Source organism: Giraffa tippelskirchi, chromosome 7 (genome assembly GCF_054371585.1).
Source record: "Giraffa tippelskirchi isolate mGirTip1 chromosome 7, T2T-mGirTip1v1.2.pri, whole genome shotgun sequence".
Lineage (NCBI taxonomy): Eukaryota > Metazoa > Chordata > Mammalia > Artiodactyla > Giraffidae > Giraffa > Giraffa tippelskirchi.
The window spans coordinates 74,131,395-74,151,739 of NC_137281.1; the positions used below are offsets into that span (position 1 = coordinate 74,131,395).

General features: G+C 41.8%; 1 protein-coding gene across 1 annotated transcript in view; it reads left to right on the forward strand.

Annotated features, from left to right (window-relative positions):
- Positions 1–20,345, forward strand: part of SV2C (synaptic vesicle glycoprotein 2C) — a 275,854-nt gene that overhangs the window by 19,742 nt on the left and 235,767 nt on the right. The window contains exon 2 of the mRNA XM_081513944.1: positions 12,845–12,930. The gene's annotated coding sequence lies outside the window, so the exon portion shown is untranslated. The remainder of the gene's footprint in view (positions 1–12,844; positions 12,931–20,345) is intronic.

Here is a 20,345-nt window from a genome sequence, read left to right on the forward strand (position 1 = left end):
CACATATTACAACAAATTGAGTCAGCCTTGCAGAGTGCTTTCACCGTATCACCTGCTAGAACCATCACTTGTCGATTCCTCTCTCTCTCCTTTACACCTGCTAAAATATAATCCCCTGCTGAGAAACTTCATCTTCTCTCTGAAGGCAAAGCATGAAGTAATTCATCATTGCAGGGCCATTGGTGGGGCTTCCCAGGTGGTGCTAGGAGTAAAGAAGCCGCCTGCCAATGCTGGAGACATGAGAGATGCAGGTTCGATCCCTGGGTCGGGAAGATCCCCTGGAAGAGGGCATGGCAACCCACTCCGGTGTTCTTGCTTGGAGAATCTCATGGACAGAGGAGCCTGGCAGGCTGCAGTCCATAGTGTCGCAAAGAGTCAGACACTACTGAAGCGACTTAACATGCACACACAAGGCCATTGTTATGGACTGGACATTTGTGTCCCTCCCCAGTTCATATGCTGAAGCCCTGGTCCCTGATTTGATGGGGTTTGGATGTGAGACCCTTGAGTGTTAACTGGGTTTGGAGCAAGTCATGGGAGTGGGGGCCCTATGATGGGCTGGGTGCTCTCCTGAGGGTATCTCTGCCTGCCACCTGAGGAGATAACAAGATTCTGTCAGATGAGCCCCATAAACACTCCTCTTGGTTTTCAGGCTACTATATTTTCTACCAAACATTACTTTGCTGCCAAAATAAAGTAATTGAGAGAGCCCCCATGACAGAAGGTACTTTGTAAGAACTTAAATAGAAGTCAGCCCCTTCTTTTCTGAAGGAAAAATTTGGGGTTGGGGGGAAATTCAAAAGCTTTTAAATGTTCATATCTATGGTGCTGGATCCCAGAAATCCAGACTATGGTCAAGAAATACAAATTTTGAAAATTTTTAATTATATCAATGTTGAAGCTATTAATTTATACATAATATAATATATAGCATGATAAAATTGTTGTTAATCATAACTGCATCTCTTTTTTTATCAGAGTGTAGTTGCTTTACAATGCTGTGTTAGTTTCTGTTCTATAGCCAAGTGAATCAGTTATACGTATACATAGTGAAAGTGGCTCAGTCGTGTCCGACTCTTTGTAACCCCATGGATACAGTCCATGGAATTCTCCAGCCCAGAATACTGGAGTGGGTAGCTTTTCCCTTCTTCAGGAGATCTTCCTAACCAAGGGATCAAACCCAGGCCTCCAGCACTGCAGGCAGATTCTTTACCAGCTGAGCCACCAGGGAAGCCAAAGAATACTGGAGTGGGTATCCTATCCCTTCTCCAGTGGATCTTCCCAACCCAGGAATTGAACTAGGTTCTCCTGATACAAATACATGTATCCCCTCTTTCTTAGATTTCCTTCTCATTTAGGCCACTGCAGATCATTGAGTAGAGTTCCCTGTGCTATACAGTAGGTTCTTACTAGTTATCTGTCTAGTCAAGGCTATGGTTTTTCCAGTGGTCACGTATGGGTGTGAGAGTTGGACCGTGAAGAAAGCTAAGTGCCAAAGAATTGATGCTTTTGAACTGTGGTGTTGGAGAAGACTCTTGAGAGTCCCTTGGACTGCAAGGAGATCCAACCAGTCCATCCTAAAGGAGATCAGTCCTGGGTGTTCACTGGAAGGACTGATGTTGAAGCTGAAACTCCAATACTTTGGCCACCTCATGCGAAGGGTTGACTCATTGGAAAAGACCCTAATGCTGGGAAGGATTAGGGGCAGGAGGAGAAGGGGACAACAGAGGATGAGATGGTTGGGTGGCATCACCGACTCGATGGACGTGGGTTTGGGTAAACTCTGGGAGTTGATGATGGACAGGGAGGCCTGGCGTGCTGCGATTCATGGAGTCGCAAAGAGTCGGATACGACTGAGCGACTGAACTGAACTGAATGTATATATTAATAACGTAATGTATATATCACAAAAAACTGTGGAAAATTCTTAAAGAGATGAGAATACCAGACCACCTGACCTGCCTCTTGAGAAATCTGTATGCAGATCAGGAAGCAAAAGTTAGAACTGGACATGGAACAACAGACTGGCTCCAAATAGAGAAAGGAGTACGTCAAGGCTGTATATTGTCACGCTGCTTATTTAACTTCTATGCAGAGTACATCATGCGAAATGCCAGGCTGGATGAAGCACAAGCTGGAATCAAGACTACCGGGAGAAATATCAATAACCTCAGATATGCAGATGACACCACCCTTATGGCAGAAAGTGAAGAAGAACTAAAGAGCCTCTTGATGAAAGTGAAAGAGGAGAGTGAAAAAGTTGGCTTAAAGCTCAACATTCAGAAAACTAAGATCATGGCATACAGTCCCATCACTTCATGGCAAATAGATGAAGAAACAGTGGAAACAGTGAGAGACTATTTTTCTGGGCTCCAAAATCACTGCAGATGGTGACTGTAGCCATGAAATTAAGATGCTTGTTCCTTGGAAGAAAAGCTTTGACCAACCTAGACAGCATATTAAAAAGCAGAGACATTACTTTGCCAACAAAGGTCCATCTCATCAAAGCTATGGTTTTTCCACTAGTCATGTACAGATGTGAGAGTTGGACTATAAAGAAATCTGAGCACCTAAGAATGGATGCTTTTGAACTGTGGTGTTGGAGAAGACTCTTGAGAGTTTCTTGGACTGCAAGGAGATCCAACCAGTCCATCCTAAAGGAAATCAGTCCTGAATATTCATTGGCAGGACTAATGCTGAAGCTGAACTCCAATACTTTGGCCACCTGATGAGAAGAACTGACTGATTGGAAAAGACCCTGATGGTGGGAAAGATTGAAGGCAGGAGAAGGGGAAAACAGAGGATGAGATGGTTGGATGGCATCACTGACTCAATGGACATGAGTTTGAGTAAGCTCCAGGAGTTGGTGATGGACAGGGAAGCCTGGTGTGCTGCAGTCCATGGGATCGCAAAGAGTCGGACACAACTGAGCGATTGAACTGAATGTATATATTTCAATTCCAATCTCCTAATTTGTCTCCCTCCCCCACCTCTTGGTAACCATAAATTTGTTCCCTACATCTGAGACTGTATTAAATATTGACATGCAGAAGTAAGTCAGAAAGAGAACAACAAATGTTGCGTAATATTGCTTATATGTGGGATCTAAAAAAGTGGTGCAAATTTATTTGCAAAGAAAATATACAAATTTTAAAGCAATCCCACATGATAGCCATTCAGCTATCTCAGAACCAGAATACAGGAGCCCATGTGTGTTTGGGTATGTATGTGTGTGTTGTTGTTGTTCAATTGCTAAGGCATGTGGGGGTATATATTTCTTCCCATGCAACTTTTCCTGGTCCTTCCCAAGGTAAGCCGTGTTACCAGTTTGGTAAAAAATACTTCCATATTTTATACCATGCTCATGCAAATAAGTGTGTGTGTGTGTGTTTGGCATTATTTTCTAATATTGTAAAAAAGTAGAATATTAAAAGTTACTCTGTAACTTTTTAACTTAATATTTTCTCAAGGACTCACTTTCAGCTTTTATATATACACACAATAAAAATTTCTTAATCTTGGCATTATTGATATTTTGGATCAGGTAATTCTTTGTTTAGGGTCATTGTCCTGTGCACTGTAAGATGTTTAGTGATACCTGTGGCACCTTCTCCTTAAATGTCAGTAGCACTTAGCCCTGAATTGTGACAATCAAATGTTCCCTGAGGAGCAAAATCCTTCCCAGTTGAGAACCACTGACATAGAGTAATTTATTCAATCATTTCTCTACTGATGAAGAGTCAGGTTATCTTCTGTTCCGCCTCCCCCCAACTCTGCAATGAAAGTGTCCATACATGTGTATTTATACAACATTGCGTCTGTTTCTGTAGGGTAGATTGCCGCAAACACGATTGTTGGAGAAGTTGATAAGCGTTGTTGAATTCCTTTCCTAAGAGTTTGTATGAGTATACATTCCCACTGCAGTGTGGGAAAGTGTCCCTCCATGCGCACCAGCACCAAGCATTAAGTATTCTTTTTTCTTTCTTTCCTATTTGCTAGTCAGATGCATAAAAATATGGTGTCCCAATGATGCTTTTATTTTTACAGTTTTTGACCATTCGAGAGCATGTTGTCATTTATTGGTCGTTCACTTTTCATGTTCTCTGAAACTTATCATGTCCTTTGATAATTTTTATGGGTTATCTGTGTTTTTCTTTTCATCACTCTGTAGGAGTTCTTTGTTGGGGATGTTAGTCTTTTTCTGTAACTATTGCAAATGGTTTGGTAGGTGAGGGTTTTGACTCATGTGAATCATGAGTCAGTCATGTATCGTTTGGATTTTTTAAAAGATTTATTTATTTTGGTTTTTTTGGCTGAAGTGGGTCTTCAGTGCTGCGCACAGGCTTTCTCTAGGTTGTGGTGAGTGGGTGCTCCTCTTTATTGTGGTGCAAGGGCTTCTTATTGAGGTGGCTTCTCTTGTTGCAGAGCATTGCTTCTAGGGCTTCAGTAGTTTTTGTTCATCAGCTGAGTTGCTCTGCGGCATGTGGGATTTTCCTGGACCAGGGATTGAACTGGTGTCCCTTGCATTGCAAGACAGATTTTCAGCCACTGGACCACCAGGGAAGCCATGGATTTGTTTTTCATGCTCTAATTTTTTTGTTGTTTTGCCAGTGTTGTAAGTTCCAGCTTGTGGGAGGCCTTTCCTTTTTAATATGACATAAGGAAAGTCAAAGGTAGAAGTGACTTGCTCAGGGTTGCACCTTCAGTTAAAGGTAGAACAGAGACAAGACACAGCTCCTTACCCAGGGCTTTCCCCTTACCCATCATTGCCTTCAGGCAGCTGTTCTTCCTTCATCCCTCCACCCTCCATCTGTGCATGTTTACAGCTAGTAGAATTAATTTGAAAACGCAGGAAAGCAAAGAGTAATAAAATATCATAACACAGAAACAGCCCACGTGTGTTGAGCACATAATTTTTCTACATTCCTTTTTTTTTTTTTTTTTTTTACAGTAGTCCAAACACCTAAGTAGTACTTAGGGGAAGATTTCTATCCCCCTGGCACATAGGCAGGGTACCAGAGATAGAGCAGATGGCTGTGAGGCTTTCCTGGCTGGGAATTATGCCAGTGAATATTCAGCAAGGAAGTGCATACATATTCTGATAAAGACAGCCAGGAGACTAATATGTTCAGATGGCATAAGGCCTTTTTACAAACTTCTGGGCTGTTTATTCATGGCATAAGGAAGCAGGGCTTTTAGAAGCTCTGCCTAACACTTTAAGCATCATATCATATTGGAAATCCCTTCTCTGTAAGAGAATGGTTATATTAGGAAAACACTCCTTGAAATATCACATCTGGTAAAATTCTGTGTTTTTGAAAAAAAAAAAATCCAAGCCTTTATTCTCTGTATCGAGACCCTGGCCCTATTAATTTCTACATGCATGATTTGCAACACAGTTTAATACATACTTGTAGTTGGATACCCAGATAAATGCAGTATGGTAACCAAACGTTTGCATGTTTGATAGCACATTGAGAAAAATGGAAGTCAAATGGCCCATATGTGCTATATCACTCCATTAGGCTTCTGTATGGCTTCGGGGAAGCCAATTAAAGCATTAATGCTTGTTCATGCCTGACCATTCCAAGCATGTGTTGATGAAAAATGAATAATGAACTTTAGGAAATTTTAGTGTAGTTGAGAAGTGCTTTTCAGAAGTTTTTCTGTATGACTAAGGCAGTGATTTTCAACCAGGATGGTGGGAGGTGGGTGAAGAAGGAATTTTAAAACCATACACCTGGCCCAAGATTCTGATATAAGGCATCTTATCTACCCCCACCCAAAGTGACAGTTAGGTAAGCCAAATACAATTGGAAATAATAATGTACCTCAGGTGAGTTGGGGATGAAAAAAGTTGAAAACTGTTGATTTAGGATTAGAAAATATTTTAAGTACTATGAAAAGGAGGCTGTAGGTGGTACTGTGCTAGGTGCAGTGAAGTGTACAAAATAAGATTTTTTTCCATTTACTTTCATTCAACCTTCAACCAGTGAACATTGGTGAGCCTAACACAGTACTATTCACCATAAAATAATTATTGAGGATATAGTAGGCCGGAGATTGAACACTAAAAGTTCTAAGACATGATCCCTTCCCTCTGAGAGCCTTATGGTCTCGCTGAGGAACTTGGACAGATACACAGAGTAATGAGACAAAAGAAACCCCTGCCACTGTTAACCTTCCCACTGGGAACACATAGAAATACTGGCTAAAATATAGCAAAGGAAATATTTTAAAGACAAATAATACAAAAAGAGATAGAAGTCTCTGGTTGAAAAGTGAAGAAAGACCTCAAATCTATAGCAGTGACCAGTTGCTTTGGGGACCTGGAGTTGGATGTGGACAGTTACCCTGACAGCTGGGGCTGTGGTTGAGGATAGGACTTTAACAAGTACATGGGTAGCTAAGAATTGACTTGGAGCTGCTCAAGATAGGAAGCTGGACCCAAGACCATTTGAGGAAAGCTGGGCATCTGGGCAGTGTTCCCTCAGCGACAAGGAGTAATTCATATTCCCATCAAAGCAGATGAAAGATAAAGAAATACACCTTTTGTAGAGCTTTTAGAGGGGAAAAGTGTCCTGTGAGAAATCAAAATACCAGTTCTGTACCCCTAACAAACGAAATCTAGTTTTACCCAGGCAGAATGCTGTAGCCCTTAGCAGAATCAAATCAAAGCAAAAATTAAGTAGAAATACTTTCACAGTTGGGAGTTAAATTAGGCTTGCAAAGGAAATGTGGCTCAGCAGTAAAGAATCTTCCTGCAATGAGGAGGCTACCTCATTCAGATGTGGGTTCAATCCCTGGATTGGAAAGATCCCCTGCAGAAGGAAATGGCTACCCACTCCAGTATTCTTGGCTGGAAAACTCAATGGACAGAGGAGCCTGGCGGGCTACAGGCCATGGGGTCACAAAGAGCCAGACATGACCGAGTGACTAAGCACATAATAACCTAACTTGGAATCAAAAGCAAACCCAGAAAGTGAACTCATAAAACAAAATCAATGAATCATACTTTTGATGTTATTGATCTATTTAAGAAATCTTGTCTGACCCAAGGTTAGAAAGGATTTCTCCTGTTTTCTTCAAGAATATTTACAATTTTAGGTTTTACATTTAGGTCTATGATCTATTTTGTGTTAATTGCTCCATATGATATTAGGTATGCTTTCAAGTTTATTTTCTGCTATAGATATCTGATTTTTCTAGTACCAGACTGTCATATTGTTCCAGGCTATCTTTTCTCCACTGATTTGCCTCTATGCTTTTGTCAAAATGTTTTCCACATTTGGATAAATGTGTTTCTGGATTCTCTATTCCATTTATATATTTGTATAACTTGACACCAATACCACACTCGTTTGAACAGCGTAGCTTTAAAGTAAGTCTTATAATTGGATAATGTTTAGTTCTTGAACTTTGGAGAGTCTCCATAGTTTATTACGTCAATAGTCTACATTATTATGTCCTCAGTGAGAAAGACAATTGTACTTGTTTTCTAATCTGGGTGCATCTTATTACTTTCTCCTTTCTTTTTCCATTGGCTAGAACTTTCAGTACAATGCTGAACAAAAGTGGTGAGAATGACTTGTTTCTGACCTTGGGGAGAAAACATTTATTATTAGATATAATGTGAGCTGTAGGATTTTGTAGATGTCATTTACAAGGAGTTTAGGAAGTTCCTTTCTAATCCTAATTTGCTGAAAGTTATTAACCTGAATGAATGTTGGACTTTGTTAAATGCATTTGTTTGCATGAACTGAGATGCAAACCAGTATTCTTGCCTGAAAAATTCCCGTGGACAGAGGAGCCTGGCGGGCTACAGTCCAAGGGGTCACAAAGGGTCGGACACGACTGAGCACTGAGCACACACACACACGGTGAATTACATTGACTGGTTTTTAAATGATAAACCTACCTTGTATTCCCAAGATAAATTCCACTTGGCTATAAAGTATTATCCTTTTTAATGTACTGAAAGTGAAAGTGAAAGTGAAAGTGGCTCAGTCGTGTCCGACTCTTTGTGACCCCATGGATGATACAGTCCATGGAATTCTCCAGGCCAGAATACTGGAGCCTTTCCCTTCTCCAGGGGATCTTCCCAACCCAGGGATCAAACCAGGGTCTTCTGCCTTGCAGGTGGACTTTTTACCAGCTGAGCTACCAGGGAAGCCCTTTAATGTATTATTGTATAATTTTATTTATATCATCCATAGCTCTATTTAACTTCTTAAACATATGGCGTACAGCTATAGTAAGTCTCTTAGTTTTCTTGTCTACTAATTACCATATCTGTGTCAGTAAGTATTCTTGACCTTTGTTTAGGGATGCAGTTAAGTTACTTAGGAACAGTTTGATCCTTTTGGATTTTGTTTTTAAAATGTGTTAACTGGGAATGGTCCAGTGCTCATCTAGGGTTAATTACTCTTTGCTATTGAGACAAACCCCTCTGTATGCTCTACCCAGTGTCCCAGGAATCACAAGGGTTTCCACTCGGGCCGGTTGGAACCAGCCTTGTTCCACGTCCTGTGTGAGCTTCAGATACTGCTGCCTCTAATCCTCCCAGGTGGCTCCTTTCCCAGCCTCCAGTGCACGTGGTGACCAGTACTCAGCTGAATCCTTGAGGGGATTCCTGAGTAGATTTCTATAGTTCTCTCTCTGAGCAGCATTCTTCTCTCTGGAACTCTATCCTGCAAAGTATAGCCTCTTTGGTCTTCTTGAACTCTAAGCAATGTCTCCTCCATTCAAGATGTTTGCTGGGTATCACCTGCATTTTCCCTCCCTACATGACAGCTTAGAAACTCTCCAGGCAGCAAGCTAGAAGTAGTCACAGGACTCATCACATTTGATTTTTTTACCACCAGGATCTCTGTCCTTTGTTGCCTAGTATTCAGTGTCTTCAAAAGAGCTTTTTCTTGTATTTGGTCTGGGTTTTTTTTGTTGTTGTCATTATTTCAGATGAGAAGATAAATCCAATCCCTGCTGTAAATGCCATCTTGGCTGAAAGTCACAATATTTTTTAAGGATGGTAAGTTGTCTATTAAACAATATATCTGGACTATTGGTTAAGTGGGAATGTAGAGATAAACCAAATCAGTTTGATAGCATGTCTTTATTTATAAAATTATGTTGGTAGAGTAACTGTATCACATCAGTGGGGCCTTTATATGGCACAGATGAAAGTTCCTTCTGTTGTCCACATTGTTAAGCAAGATTTGTTTAACTCATCTAATGATCACAGCCCACAGATTACAGATGTACATTTGTTAGACAATAATTTGGAGGATGTGGGTATTTGCAAAGCTTCTAGGTAACTCTAATGCTTGGCCTGGGTGAATGAATCAGGACAGTGAAAAATTGTGATTTCTCAGCCTCAGCACTACTCGCATTTTGGAATGGGACATTCTTGTTTCAACCAGGGAGGGAACTGTGCACTCTAGGATTTATGGCAGCTTCCTGGTATCTCCTGGAAAAATGTTTCCAGAAATTGCCAAATGTCTCCTGAGGGATTATATTGCTTTCATCTGAGAAACACTGGTGCAAATTAAATCTGGATCTTAAGCTGCTGAAAAACATAAACTGTATTCTATTTATTTCTATATGCCCAATACTCAGGAGAATGCATTCAATAAATGGTTGTGGAGTGAACAAGTGAATAATTGAATAGATGAATGAATGAATGTTATCAGTCCCTGTCTCAAAGAACAGATGTTCTCAAATCTCACTGTTCTTAATAGTCTGTCCTTGTCAATATGCATATTCTCCAAACTCCATTCTCAGAGCATCATTCAATATATGGGAGGTGGGGCACAGGAGTTTTCATTTTAACAGGCATCACAGTGATTCCTCAACCACAATCTGAGAAAGTCTGACCACAGTGTTAAAAAGCCCTTTATTAGAGGGGGAAAAAAACCCCACTATTTCCCTTACACCAATTACAAAGTCTCTAGCCATTTTTCTCTGCGGTACTCAGTAAGTATATGTAATTTCAAGAGCGAGTAAACAAATATTTGACTCCTCTATGGGTCCAAGAAGAATTTGCTTTAAAAATATTCAGCTTAACCTGCAACTGTCCATTATAATGCCTTTTACCATGTGATGTTTGCTCTGGGATAAAAATTAGAATATCAGCTTAGAATTCAATCCTACATCTTTTAACAAGAACTCTGGATAGAACCATCAACCAGAGTCTGTAATCAGAGCAAGTTCTTGAAGTGGTTCAGTCTCTGCGTCAGTCACTTCTTTCAGAACTTGATTGAATAGAGCCTTTCTGTTCCAGAGTCAGCTTTCCATTCAGGCAACCTCAATTCCCGTCTCTACGGTGATTACTTTATAGGGTCAACAAAAATCACTTTAAGGGTGAAGATTTTAATAATTACCTATTTCTTTTTAAAATTCCAGTAAATTCTGTGTAACAAAAAAATATTATTTCCTAACTATCAAGGGACCCTATATAGGAAAGAATGTCTATATATTTTGGTTTGGTTTAATAATTTTTTAGCAAGACAGATTGCTTTGCTCAGAGATTTGGTTTCTTTATTCTTGTAGAATTCTTTTTAAAAAACTTTCTACCTTATGTCTAAGGAGTAGGAATCACTTAGGGCTTCCCTGGTGGCTCAGATGGTAAAGAATCTGCCTGCAATGTGGGAGACTGGGGTTCGATCTCTGGGTCGGGAAGATCCCCTGGAGAAGCAAATGGCTATCCACTCTAGTATTGTTGCCTGGAGAATTCCACGGACTGAGGGGCCTGGTGGGCTACAGTCCGTGTGGTCACAAAGAGTCGGACACGACTGAGCAACTAACACACACACACACACACACACACACACACACACACACACACATACACACACACACAGGAATCACTTGCTCACACACCCAAGAGCTTTTGGAGAAGAAAAGAGCCTTGGAGCAGTTCACAGACTCAGTGGCCACAGAGCATTCTAAAAGTAATGGCTCAAGGATTCAAAGAGCTAGCTGCCATCTGCGAATTATTACCTTAGCAATGAAAGGAACACATTTGCTCTAACACTGATGTAATAGGCATTAGGAAAGGATGCATTCTTGATATATATATGGCTCAGAGCCATGACTTTGCATAATTCTTGGCAGGATGTCTGGTTGGCAGTCCTCTTCTGACTGGCTCTCTCAGGGCAGTCTTGCTTAGAAATGTGCCCCCTCCTGGAGTGCAGACAGCCACTGGGCCTTTTGCTGACCCCACTGTGGGGCCTTCCCATGAGTGATATTCAAATATAAGTTAGTATATAAATCCAACATTTATAAAATTTTTTTCTATTCTCTAAATCAATTGAACGATGTAGTATACAACTGTTCACCAAGCCAAATAAATGGTGTAAGTGAAAGTGAAAATTTTAGTTGCTCAGTGGTGTCTGATTCTTTGTGATCCCATGGGCTATAGACTGCCAGGCTCCTCTGCCCATGGAATCCATCAGGCAAGAATACTGGAGTGGGTGGCCATTCCCTTCTCCAGGGGATCTTCCTGACCCAGGGATTGAACAGGGAAGCCTGGTATGCTACAGTCCATAGGGTCGCAAAGAGTCGGACACAACTGAGTGACTGAACTGAACTGAACTCCTGCATTGTAGGCAGATTCTTTGCTATCTGAGCCACCAGGGGACTGCTCACCAAGGCAAATAAATTGTGCAAATGATCCATCAAATTGTTCTAATATTTTTGAAATGACTTGCTGAATTTTAAAAATTGCAGGTGCAGCCTTTTGATCTGACTGTTACTGGCTAAATGGTACTCCTGTCTGAAGCACCATTTGGTGATGGGATTGCATTAAGCTCTTCCAATAACTTCCCCATTAAACTGGCCATCTTGTGGTTCCTGCCTTCTGGGGCTCTGTTGCCATCACTGGGCACCCTGCCTGTGATCTCAAGAAGAGAATTCATCTCATCTAGGTACACACTTGATGCCAGTGCTTTCCACGCAGGCTGGACTCAGAGAAACTCCATCTTCGTCTCTTCCATAATGGCACCCACTTCCCAGGTCCCCAGCCCCTGTGTCTGGGCTGCCGCCTCAGCAGTGCTGGCTGGCTCTGGAACAGCAGGCGAGCCCTGCCTTCGCCCTGACTGACACAGTCACCTTGACCTCTCCCCTGCCTGCTGAGGGATGCTCCCAGGCCCAGTTGTTGTTCAGTCACTCAGTTGTGTCTGACTCTTTGCAACCCCATGGACTGCAGCATGCCAGGCTTCCCTGTCCATCACCATCTCCCAGAGTTTGCTCAAACTCATGTCGGTTGAGCCAGTGATCCCATCCAACCATCTCATCCTCTGTTGCCCCCTTCTTCGCCTACCCTCCACATTTCCCAGCATCAAGGTCTTTTCCAGTGAGTTGGCTCTTCGCATCAGGTAGTCAAAGTATTGGAGCTTCAGCTTCAGCATCAGTCCCTCCAACGAATATTCAGGGTTGATTTCCTTTACCTGACTGCAGTTGAACAGTATCATTAGGTGAATCGCAGTTTCAATAGGTATGAAATTGCACTTGTCTTTCAAGGTGCTGAATCCTTTCCAGGCTTGTACTAGTCAACAGCGATTATGTTTCAAAATGGCCTCACTCATAAAAGACTACCTGAGGTGTTAATATATTCAATATCCCTATTATTACCTAGGTCACACTGCAACATGAAGCCCATTTGTTAATTGTCCAAGTAACATTCTATGACAGTCAGCTTGAATTAATGAGTTGACATTTGAAAATTGTATTATTAATTATATCTACTGCTTGATTCAGCTACTGTAATGTTCTTTACAGTAGATATAGAAATACTTCATTAGTTAAGAAACTTACCCAGAACCTTTTCCAACTATTTGGTTTTTAGCCTCCCAAAAGCTGACTCGCTGCCCTGAATTTCCTGAGATGTTATGTGGACTGTACCCTTCTAGCCCCGTCTGAGCAAGACAAAAGGTAGCTTTTTCATCATTTCATAAGACCCAAAGCAAATCTAGTGAAATGGGAAGTCTCTCCCTATATATCTAAATATTTGCTTCTGTTTTTGAAAGGAGCCTCCTAAAATCTTTCCTTAGGGATGAGATGGAATATAAAAACATATTAAGTGATATAATTAATTTTAAATATTCAGAGAGCACAGTTATTTTATTATTAATGATTAACTGTGGCATGGAAGAAAATAGAGTGGTTTCTCTAGGGGCAGGGACCGTATCTTCTTCTTCTTGCATTGTATAGAAGACCTGGTACACTGATTGTGCGAAGCAGATATTTGAATGGATGAATGAATGAGCGAAAGGTTCTTTCTTAGTCTGGAAATAACAGGACTGAGGGTTGGGAGAAGGTGCTCCATAGTGGAAATAGCATGCATTTTGGATCTAGGCAGATCTTGGCCAGAATCCCAGATGTAGCACTTACCTGTCATGTGGCTTTCAGCTTGCCACTTAACTTTTATAGGCCTCAGTTTCAAAATTTGTGCAATGAGGGTTATGTGATGGTAATAATATTTATATTGCAGAGTTGTCATATAAATGATAAATAAGGCACAAAAAGCTCCAGGCACATAGGAAGTGATAACAGTGTGGAAACTTAATCACATTATTGGTCACTCACATCATTCACTGAAAATATGAGTCCTAAAGAGCAATCAAACCCCTCTCAGGATACAAAGGAAAAATATTCTCAATATACCCTGAATTGATGGCATGAAAGTAAGATGGGAATAAAAGCCTTTTGTGTTTTGCGTAATTCTCAAATAGCTTGTGAAATATCACTGAGAAGATTAAAGTTTTCCGCAAGGTAGCTTAGGCTATATCTATCACCTCCCTTTTGTGTTGATGAAGAACTCTGTAACAGCTCAGAAGAATCACATGATTGAGTCAATATGCAGCTTGCTTTGTAAATGCTCAGATAACACATGGGAAACTTCAATTAGGTTGCCTCTTTTCCAAGCAGCACGAGAAACTATACACATATTCATTTCTCAAGGGCTCTCATTTTAGTGTCTCTATAGTGATATTGGCTATTTTTTTAAGCAGTTGCTTTAGACAGAGGTAGGCATTCAGGTCAGCAGAAGATATAGGCACACCCTGGGGAAAGCAGTGAGACTGATAAGGCCCCAAGTTTACCACCCAAGCTTGGTCAGCACAGGCTCCTGTGCTAACCATAGCTTCTGGATTAGCCCTCAACAGTGATGACAGGTTGTTGCCTGTGACATGACTCAGTTGAACTCTTGCTGTCCCAATTCTGGAAACACTGCTCATGTCTCCTCCCTGGGAAGGCTGACCATCCAGGAGCATGTCAAATGACCAAACAGGAAAACCAGAGGTATCTCATTCGTATGCTGTTCACTACCTCTAGTTGGTTAAGTTTTGGGGCATGGAATGGAAGACATTGAATCTAGAAGGGGTCTTAACTGGTCCAACACCCTCCCTGTATTGACAAGAAACTAAAGGGTAACTGCTTATGGGGGGGTCATGTCCATGGTGAGCACCACAGCCAATACCTCTGCTAGCTCATGCAGATGTATGTCCGCTTTTCTACAGACTTTTATAACTTAAAGGAAACAGAGAAAGAGAAAATGGGCATCACTATTCATCTCATGGCTACCAAAATTCAAGCCGCATGTTCTCATAAGAGTTGGTTATTATAATAGCGCTTTTATACAATGGATACCTAATAAAATAAGAATGCATAAACTTATGTTTTTTATTTATAATAAAATGTGTACATCTACCTACTTCTGAAAAGGATTACTCAGGGAGTTTCGGGGAGAATGGATACATGTATTTGTATGGCTGAGTCCCTTTGCTGCCCATTTGAAACTATCACAACATTGTTAATCAGCTATGTGTGCGTGGGTGCTAAGTCACTTTAGTTGTGTCCAACTCTTTGCAACCCTATGGATCGTAGCCCACTAGGCTCCCCTGTCCATGGGATTCTCCAGGCAAGAATACTGGAGTGGGTTGCTGTGCCCTCCTCTAAGGGATCTTCCCGACCCAGGGATCGAACCCACATCTTTTATGTCTCCTGCATTGGCAGGTGGGTTCTTTATCACTGGCGCTACCTGGGAAGCCTGTTGATTAAGAAAAAGTTTAATAAAAAAAAAAAAAACTTTTAACAGTAAAACACATAGAATAGTAAAAAACTGAAGGTGAAATAAGTGAGACCAGTATATCAACTAAGGAACAAGGGAGATAAGTGATTCAGGAAACTAGAATCAGATAGTTACAATGAGTATTAAATTTAACTTTGAGATTCTTAGCAGCCAATGCAAAAAAGAAAAAAGAATAGTTTGAAAGTCAATTGTTATCTCTCTAAATGAATCATTTCAGCTCTTCCAGTAAAATTACAATTCTTCCTGGCACTGAATTGTAAGAGGAATTTATTGCATGGGTTTTTCTTCAACGGGTCCTAAATAATGTAACAGAAAATACCTTTGATATTATCAGGTGAAAGATGCAGAAGTGGTACCAAATTAAAACATTCACTTGGATATTTTACAATATTTAATTTTAATTTAATTGTAAATTTTTTGGTAAATATTTTGTAAAATTTAACTGTAAATATTTACAATATGAAATCCCATGAAAGACTTTTTGGAATTACATTTGTAGGCTGGCATAAGGAAGTTGGCACAAAGAAAGCAAGTCTGGGGAGGAAGAATGATGTCATGGAGAAGTAACATTTTAAATTCTGAGTGTGTCTTTCAAAGTACATGGGCTATCTCGGAACACGTGCACACACTGAGTGTGGAAGAAGTTTCCCTCAGCCTCTGGAAAGTGGCTGGTGTAGGAGTGCTGAGGTGACAACGGCAGAGCCCTTGTCCACTGCTCTGTACTCTCACAACACCGCCTACCTTGAAAGGCTGCAGAGTTCTGAATGCTGCCCTTTCGGTCGGATTTTCAAACTGAGAAACGAGGGAGGTAGCACTGTTAAAAATCATCTGCTTCAGGAAGCGGGGAAATTATGACAGCATAACTTTCCAAAATAGGCAACTTTCTACTTGTCTTGAAGCATATGGTCAAGAATTGCCATCATCACGCCTGGGGAACTGGCGTGAGGGGTGCTGTCAGGCAGAGTGACCAGCGAGAGGAGCTGGCTAGGAGAGGGAGACGGGAGGGAGCAGGTGTCATAAACAGCTCCTTCAAGCTTGGGCCAGGATTCCCAGGCCCATTACTCTGAGGCTTGGGCGAGAAGACAGAGTCCTATGCTCTGTACATTCAAAAATCTAAAGTTATAGACAAGCTAACCAAAGATAGGTAAAGTATACCCCATCCTTCTAACTTCATAAATAGACCTTCAGAATATCAGAGCAGGTTCTAGAAGATCAGGTTCAAATTTAGAACCTCAAGTTCTGTGAGCTTTGACCCAGTCCCTAGTCAGAGTCCCTTCTCTTCCTACCTCTGCCTTTATCCTTCCTTGAAAAGGGCTCATGCACATGTGTGTGAACATCCTAGTCTGCACGTTCAAGTTCCTTTTACACCTCCTTAGCCAGCTAAACCATAGCCTCTTGGGTCACCCTTCAGTCTGAAGGGTGCACAGAGCACTGCTGGAATTCACCATGCGGAAGGAAAGAAGGACCTAGATACGAGGATTGTGGAAACCCTAAAGGCCAGCTAAAGGCATCTGAGCAGCTGACCTGGCTCTCTGAGGGGATCTTGTCCTTCCTCATTGCTCTGTATAAGGTCCTCCTAAAGCTGTGTACGTGCTAAGTCACTTCAGTCACGTCCTACTCTTTGAGATCCCATGGGCTATAGCCTGGCAGTGCTTCTCTTTCCATGGGATTCTCCAGGTAGGAACACTGGAGTGACTGTTGCCAAGACCTCCTCCAGGGGATCTTCCTGACGGGTTTGAACCCTCCTCTCCTGTGTCTCCTGCTTTGGCAGTCGGGTTCTTTACCGCTAGAGCCCCTGGGAAGCCCTCCTAAAGCTGCACCATTAAACAAATGAGACCACACAGATAGAGGAGGCTCTAGGCTCCTCCCCTATAGGCACTCCTCCCAAATCTAGAAGAATTCCCCTGCTCTGCCTTTGCACCCAGGGCAGCTCCTCTGGTTACCTCTACTGGCTCCCTCAGCCCATTTCACACACGCAGGCACCTGTGTCCCACCTTGCGACCATGGAGAGCTGAGTCATGCCCTGGGTGACGTGCAGGTCACCTGTCCATATTGCATATCTATAAGGGCTTCCCTCATCGCTCGGTTGGTAAAGAATCCGCCTGCAATGCGGGAGACCCCAGGTCAATTCCTGGGTCGGGAAGATCCCCTGGAGAAGGGATAGGTTACCCACTCCAGTATTCTGGTCTGGAGAATTCCAGGGACTGTATAGTCCATGGGGTCACAAAGATTCAGACACAACTGAGCCACTTTCTTTTTTTTTTTTTTTAATAAATTTATTTATTTTAGTTGGGGGCTAATTACTTTACAATATTGTAATAGTTTTTGCCATACATTGACATGGATCAGCCATGGGTTTACATGTGTTCCCCTTCCTGGACCTCCCACCCACCTCCCTCCCCATCCCATCCCTCTGGGTCATCCCATTGCCCCGGTCCTGAGCATTTGTCTCATGCATCGAACATGGAATGGTGTTCTGTTTCACATATGATAATATACATGTTTCAATGCTATTCTCCCAGAACGTCCCACCCTCACCTTCTCCCTCAGAGTCCATAAGACTGTTCTATGCATCTGTGTCTCTTATTCTGTCTCGCATATAGGGTTATCGTTACCATCTTTCAAATTCCATATCTATGCATTAGTATACTGTATTGGTGTTTTTCTTTCTGGCTTACTTCACTCTGTATAATGGGCTCCAGTTTCATCCATCTCAATAGAACCGATTCAAATGTATTCTTTTTAATGGCTGAGTAATATTCCATTGTGTATATGTACGACAGCTTCCTCATCCATTCGTCTGCTGATGGACATCTAGGTTGCTTCCATGTCCTGGCTATTGTAAACAGTGCTGTGATGAACATTGGGGTACACGCGTCTCTTTCAATTCTGGTTTCCACTTCACTTCACTTCACTCATCCATAGCTGCACCCAGTTCTGTCCATGGTGCTGCTCGCATGGTCGTTGGTTACTCTGGATGTCGTGGCCATCTTAACTGCAAGTTAGTCCCTTGGGTCTGCCTCATTCAGGTGCCTCTCCTTAATAACACCTGAAAGCTTGCTTTCTCTTGGGACTTTCTAATGACAACAAATAAGTCAATCGAGGGGATGGAGTTTCAAACAGACCTGGGTTGGAAGCCCAGATCTGCCACTCACTAGCTTGGTGAACTTTGGCAGGTTACTCAAATTCCTTAAACTTCAATTTCCTCATCTGAAAAATGAAGAAGATATACTCACCATATAGGCTTAGTATAAGAATTAGATGAGCTAACATATATAACGCCGAAGTAACTGAAGTATAAGGCTTAGTATAAGAATAGATGAGCTAACATATATAACGCCGAAGAAGCTGAAGTTGAACGATTCTATGAAGACCTACAAGACCTTCTAGAACTAACACCCAAAAAAGATGTCCTTTTCATTATAGGGGACTGGAATGCAAAAGTAGGAAGTCAAGAAACACCTGGCGTAACAGGCAGGTTTGGCCTTGGAGTACAGAATGAAGCAGGGCAAAGGCTAATAGAGTTTTGCCACGAGAACGCACTGGTAATAGCAAACACCCTGTTCCAACAACACAAGAGAAGACTCTACACGTGGACATCACCAGATGGTCAACACCGTAATCAGATTGATTATATTCTTTGCAGCCAAAGATGGAGAAGCTCTATACAGTCAGCAAAAACAAGACCGGGAGCAGACTGTGGCTCAGATCATGAACTGCTTATTGCCAAATTCAGACTTAAATTGAAGAAAGTAGGGAAAACCACTAGACCATTCAGGTATGACCTAGATCAAATCCCTTATGAGTATACAGTGGAAGTGAAAAATAGATTTAAGGGACTAGACCTGATAGACAGAATGCCTGATGAACTATGGACAGAGGTTCGTGACATTGTACAGGAGACAGGGATCAAGAAAATCCCCATGGAAAAGAAATGCAAAAAAGCAAAATGGCTGTCTGAGGAGGCCTTACAGATAGCTGGGAAGAGAAGAGAAGCGAAAAGCAAAGGAGAAAAGGAAAGATATTCCCATCTGAATGCAGAGTTCCAAAGAATAGCAAGGAGAGATAAGAAAGCCTTCCTCAGCGATCAGTGCAAACAAATAGAGGAAAACAACAGATTGGGAAAGACTAGAGACCTCTTCAAGAAAATTAGAGATACCAAGGGAACATTTCACGCAAAGATAGGCTCGATAAAGGACAGAAATGGTATGGACCTAACAGAAGCAGAAGATATTAAGAAGAGGTGGCAAGAATACACAGAAGAACTGTACAAAAAAATCTTCACGACCCAGATAATCATGATGGTGTGATCACTCACCTAGAGCCAGACATCCTGGAATGTGAAGTCAAGTGGGCCTTAGAAAGCATCACTACGAACAAAGCTAGTGGAGGTGATGGAATTCCAGTTGAGCTATTTCAAATCCTCAAAGGTGATGCTGTGAAAGTGCTGCACTCGATATGCCAGCAAATTTGGAAAACTCAGCGGTGGCCACAGGACTGGAAGAGGTCAGTCTTCGTTCCAATCCCAAAGAAAGGCAATGCCAAAGAATGCTCAAACTACTGCACAATTGCACTCATCTCACATGCTAGTAAAGTAATGCTCAAAATTCTCCAAGCCAGGCTTCAGCAATATGTGAACCGTGAACTTCCAGATGTTCAAGCTGGTTTTAGAAAAGGCAGAGGAACCAGAGATCAAATTGCCAATATCCGCTGGATCATCAAAAAAGCAAGAGAGTTCCAGAAAAACATCTATTTCTGCTTTATTGACTATGCCAAAGCCTTTGACTGTGTGGATCACAATAAACTGTGGAAAATTCTGAAAGAGATGGGAATACCAGATCATCTGACCTGTCTCTTGAGAAACCTGTATGCAGGTCAGGAAGCAACAGTTAGAAGTGGACATGGAACAACAGACTGGTTCCAAATAGGAAAAGGAGTCCGTCAAGGCTGTATATTGTCACCCTGCTTATTTAACTTATATGCAGAGTACATCATGAGAAACGCTGGGCTGGAAGAAACACAAGCTGGAATCAAGATTGCCGGGAGAAATATCAATAACCTCAGATATGCGGATGACACCACCCTTACGGCAGAAAGTGAAGAAGAACTAAAGAGCCTCTTGATGAAGGTGAAGGAGGAGAGTGAAAAAGTTGGCTTAAAGCTCAACGTTCAGAAAACTAAGATCATGGCATCTGGTCCCATCACTCCATGGGAAATAGATGGGGAAACAGTGGAAACAGTGTCAGACTTTACTTTT